The sequence below is a fragment of the Primulina tabacum genome, chromosome 1 (assembly GCF_025594145.1).
Source record: "Primulina tabacum isolate GXHZ01 chromosome 1, ASM2559414v2, whole genome shotgun sequence".
Taxonomy (NCBI): domain Eukaryota; kingdom Viridiplantae; phylum Streptophyta; class Magnoliopsida; order Lamiales; family Gesneriaceae; genus Primulina; species Primulina tabacum.
The window spans coordinates 31,269,949-31,275,882 of NC_134550.1; positions in this window are offsets into that span (position 1 = coordinate 31,269,949).

Below are 5,934 nucleotides of genomic sequence, written 5' to 3' on the forward strand. Positions count from 1 at the left end.
ATCTTTTTACACCTAGAAATTAGTAAAGGTCATGGCAGTGCCCTAAATGCTATTTTTATGATATTATGGTTATTTTTAAATGTTTATGAAACGTTCATGATTAAATTATGATTTTTAAATGTCTAAGAGATTTTTATGATTTAAGTAAGACATTTAAAAGACATGTTGCATGCTTGGTTTCAAAAATAAAATGTTATGTTATGCATGATTTTTATAAAGTGGTGAGAATGTAAATGTTGAAGGAAGTGAAGTGATTGTGACTAATTCTTTAATGATGGCGATGTCGTGAGTGTGATGGTCCCAGTGGGAGCCCGACGATCGTGTTTCCATTATTGTGAATATGAGGTTATGAGGATATGAGGTTTGAAGTAAGAATGGGAATATCGTGATGGGAGAAGGCCCCAAAGGGAGCCCATTTATGGGAGAAGGCCCCAGAGGGAGCCCCGACGATCGTATTTCTATTCGATCTTGATAGGCCAGGGCCCAGTTGACCGGTGAGAGTGTTGCTGGTGTCCCCCGCCGCCCAGTACTGTGGTTACATGTAGATGGATCCATCGAATTTTGAGGTTTGAGGAAAGTCACAATTAACGATCTGAATTCAACAAAGGAAAAGGAAAAGAAAAATGTTTATGATCATGAAAAATGTTTATGTTATGCCATGTTGAGGAAAAATGAAATGTTAAGGTTTATGTTATGCATGTCATGAAAATGTTTATACTTAAAGTTGACGCATCATTATGAAAATGTTCCTATTTAAAGTTCATGCATCATAAAAGGATCACGAAAATGTTCATGTTTGAAGTTTATGCATCTTCATGAAAACGATATTTTAAGTACAAATATTTTTCACTGTTATATGTTGACTGTATTACGTATTACTTGCTATAAAGATGATGGTGTGTTGAGTCTTTAGACTCACTAGGTGTGATGGATGCAGGTGAGTTTGAGGGAGGACTTGACGGGTGATTTGACTAGACTGAAGGCGCACACAACCCGAGGACCAGCGCTTCTACTTTTTCCGCATTATGATTTATGACTCATGATTTATGTTAAAGATTTTAAGACCATTTATTTATGCTTTTTGGAGAGATTTTTGAGAGGTTTAGTATAGGCTATACTTTTCAAACTTATTGCTTTATTTAGGTTGTGTAAAACAGTTGACGATTTCATTTTATGACTATTGCACTTGATTTTTAAAATGCTAGTTGATTGAGATTTTATTTTAAAGGGTAAAATATTTTATAAAAATATTTTCATGTATTATTTGTCATGGCCAAAAATTGAGTGTTAAAGAAAAAATTTATAGTACTTTTAATGCAATAAAATTGGCAGACGTTTCAGTTGGTATCAGAGCCAAGGGTCCTGTAAAGGGTTGTGCCACCATCAGCGCCAGAAAGATCAGTCGTCAAGCTTCAAAGTTGTAAGTTTACATGCTTTATATGATTTTATGATGTTACCTACATAAGTACATGACTTATATGTTCACGTCACATGTTTAATAGCATTATGATGATAAATGTTTTATATGCTCTAGAATTTTTATACTGTGATACGATATGAAATAAGAAATTATTTGATTTAAACGCATGTTGGATTTGTGGTGGAATTGGACTATGTTTACTTTTTGGGCTATAAGTTAATCGTGAATATTATAAATGCTTTTGGGACATGTAGATCTTCTAAGAAAATATTTATGATTCGTGGTTACTAGTTGAATTAATTTTTGGGAATTACTCATAAGAAATAATGATTCGAGGATTGCAATGACTTTGGGAGTAAGAAAATGTATAAAGTGGGATTTTAAGTTTTGATGAAAACTAAGATTGGTTATAGGAATTGATTTTTAGGTAAATAAGTTTAAATTTTTGAAATTTTGTAATGGGAAATCTGTAGAAGGAAATTAAGAATGCCAAGAGCTTATGGGTTAATCGTATGATTTTTGAAATTAAGGACCAAATAAGATAATTTTTGAGGAAATTAAGAATTGATTTTTGCAATTGTTAAGGAATTTGAGAACTAATTTAGCAATAAGCGGTAATTTGATGCTTTAATTGATAGGAATTTTTGATGATTTGAGCTAGAAAGAATATTTAGAACCTTGGGATATCTTAGTTAAAATGTTATAAAGAATATTAATCAAGGGTTTATAGAATGAATCGATATTAGGCTTGAAAATCTAAGCGTTAGCGGATGCGTTTGGGATTTTAAGATTGAAATTTGATAAGTCGACGAACATTTTTGGGTATAAATTAAGGAAAATAATATACGTTAAGTTTGGTCATCCATCTTTTATTATTGGGAATGGTAAGAAAAGTTAAAAATTTGAGGCTATAATAGTAACAGCATTATGTCATTATGGGTTTCCTTAAGTTGCAATTCAAAAATAAGGATTTAGAAGGAAAATTAATTGGGATCAAGGAGACGTAAGGACATTCTATAATTTAAATTTTATCAGAGTAGCGCAGTGGAAGCGTGGATTTTTGGGATACTAAGAAGTAAGTCTAAACTTTAGGTTATTAAGGATAAGCGAATTTCGAGAACGAAATTCAATTTAAGGGGGAGAGATTGTAACGCCCCGAAAATTTAAAGGTCCACGCAAACCACATTCATGCAATTATTAAATTCTTTTGTATTTTAATTAATTATTTTGATTGCATTAATTATTTATGTTGTGAATAGTTGCATGTGTAAAATATATTTTTCGACATTGTTGCATTAAAATGTATTTTTAAAAGTTATTCAGGTTGCGATCGAGGAACGGAGACCAAGGGCTGAAAAAAATAGAAAATGTTTTTATTAAACAATTGTTTTTAATTATTTAAAATTTGGGTGATGCTTTTTAAATATTTTTTAAAATAAGGGATTTTGAGGTGATTTTATACGCCGGGACGTAATTTTTATCGGTGTTGGATTTTCAACAAAAATACGAGCTTTTTGGCAACCCGGCTAATAAATTCACAAATTTATTTAAACAAAAACCTTGTTAATATTTTATTTAATTCTAATTAAAGGCTAATGGGCTTAATTGTTGGCTTAATGGGCCTAAAGCCATGTTAGCAATTAATTAGTATATAATACATGATTTAGTCTCCCAAAACCCTACACACCTAACATCAACTATCGGCCACCTAATTCTATTTTCTGAGAACTCTCCACCTCTCTCAAGCACACGGCAGCACACTTGCACAGCTTTTTGAAGGGAAACTCGAAGGGGTCTAGAGAATTCAAGCCTTGGTTTCGATCCGTTCTTCGGCATCAACGGTTTTTTGTGCGTTAAATACGCAAATACACGCCTAAATCTTTCTTTTATCATCCATCATATCATATTATGGTTTGAATTATTAGTATGCATGAAGAACATGAAATATTTTTAAGAATTTTCGTAATATTGCATGTAGGCATGAGGGAAGTTTACTTTTGATTCAAATAATTTGTTCTTTGCATGCTAAGGGGCTGCCATGATGCCATATTATGTTTAAGCAAAGCTTTCAAGTAAAACAAAGTCCCACACACACACCCAAGATCGGCAGAAACCAAAGGAAACAAGAAGAAAACTGTACACGACTGTCTTGGGGATAGGGTGATCGGGTTTCATGAGGGAGGGTTGAGCTTGGTCTTGGCTTGGGCCAGGACTTGGCTAGAGTCTTGCATGGGTCAGAGGGAAAGTCCTAGCCAAGCTAGGACTCACGGTCACACGCTAGGACTCTACCCGAGTGCACAGCCAAAAGTGCGCAGGGTTCGCACTGCTGAGGGAGTCCAGGGGCTCGATTCATGGGGCACGGGCTAGGCTAGTGTGGTTCACTAGGGTCCTAAGAAGGTGCAAAATGTGATGGTTCAAGGGCTGGGGCGTTGGCTTAGGGTCTAGCCACCAAAACATAGAGTCCATTCAAGTGGAAACTCTCGGCCCGCATAGGGTCTCTTAGGAGGGGCACGTTTTTGGGTTTTGGGTTGGTTTCATGGTAAACGTAGGGTCCAATAGGCTAATTTATGGTGTTGGGCAAGTTTTGGACCAACATGGTTCGAGGGTAACTCGTGAAAATCGGAAGTTGGCTCGGGGTCGAAGTTTAGGTGTCAAATAGGGTGTTTTAGATAAAGAAAAAGTGGAAAACGGCTCACGGGGGTTGAGTCGTGGTCCCTAAGGGCTAAAATAATATAAAAAGACTAAATTTAGAATTTAGGAATGTTATATTAAAGTTTGGGATTTTTCGTGATTAAAACACCGTCAAAACAATTAATTAAAGATAAATGAAAAAGTTTAAGTTTTAAGCCAAATAAAATTATGGAAAAATTAATTTAGGCTTAAATGATTAATTGGGATATGTTAGAGTCAAGACATCAAGAAAAAAGTCAAAATCGTAAAATGTCAAGTCCAGGGATAAAACGGTCTTTTTACACCTAAAAATTTGTAAACGTCACGGCAGTGCCCTAAATGCTATTTTTATGATATTATGATTATTTTTAAATGTTTATGAAATGTTCGTGGTTAACTTATGATTTTTTTAAATGTCTAAGGGGTTTTTATGATTTAAGGAAGACATTTAAAAGACATGTTGCATGCTTGGTTTCAAAAACAAAATGTTATGCATGATTTTTATAGTGATGAGAATGTAAATGTTGAAGGAAGTGAAGAGATTGTGACTAATTCGTTAATGATGGCGATGTCGTGACGGTGATGGTCCCAGTGGGAGCCCGACGATCGTAGTTTCCATTATTGCGAATATGAGGTTATGAGGATATGAGGTTTGAGGTAAGAATGAGAATATCGTGAGGAGAGAAGGCCCCAGAGGGAGCCCATTTATGGGAGAAGGCCCCAGAGAGAGCCCCGACGATCGTATTTCTATTCGATCATGATAGGCCAGGGCCCAGTTGACCGGTGAGAGTGTCGCTGGTGTCCCCCGCCGCCCAGTACTGTGGTTACATGTAGATGGATCCATCGACTTTTGAGGTTTGAGGAAAGTCACAATTAACGATCTGAATTCAACAAAGGAAAAAGAAAAAGAAAAGGAAAAATGTTTATGATCATGTTAAAAATGTTTTATGTCATGTCATGTTGAGGAAAAAGGAAAAGGTTAAGGTTTATGTTATACATGTCATGAAAATGTTTATGCTTAAGTTTTGCATCATGAAAATATTTTATGAAAATGGTCATGTTTGAAGTTTATGCATCTTCATGAAAACGATATTTTAAGTACAAATATTTTTCACTGTTATATGTTGACTGTATTACGTATTACTTGCTATAAAGATGATGGTGTATTGAGTCTTTAGACTCACTAGGTGTGATGGATGCAGGTGAGTTTGAGGGAGGACTTGACGGGTGATTTGACTGGACTGAAGGCGCACACAACCCGAGGACCAGCACTTCTACTTTTTCCAGCATTATGATTTATGACTCATGATTTATGTTAAAGATTTTAAGACCATTTATTTATGCTTTTTGGAGATATTTTTGAGAGGTTTAGTATGAGCTATACTTTTCAAATCTATTGCTTTATTTAGGTTGGGTAAAACAGTTGACGATTTCATTTTATGACTATTGCACTTGATTTTTAAAATGCTAGTTGGTTGAGATTTTATTTTAAAGGGTAAAATATTTTATAAAAATATTTTCATGTGTTATTTGTCATGGCCAAAAATTGAATGTTAAAAAAAAATTCTAGTACTTTTAAAACAATAAAAAGGGCAGACGTTTCACTTCTTTCCAAATCTAACTGTACCACGAAAAGGAGATATTTTCAGAAAAACTCTGTCACCTTTCTCAAAAATCAACGGCCGTCTCCTGATGTTCGCATACTTAGCCTGTCTATCCTGAAAAGCTCTCATACGACTCTGAATCAATTTCAGCTTCTCTGTCATATCTCTTATCATATCAGGTCCTACAATTGGTGCTTTAGATAAATCGTCCCAATACAGAGGAGATCGACACTTCCTGCC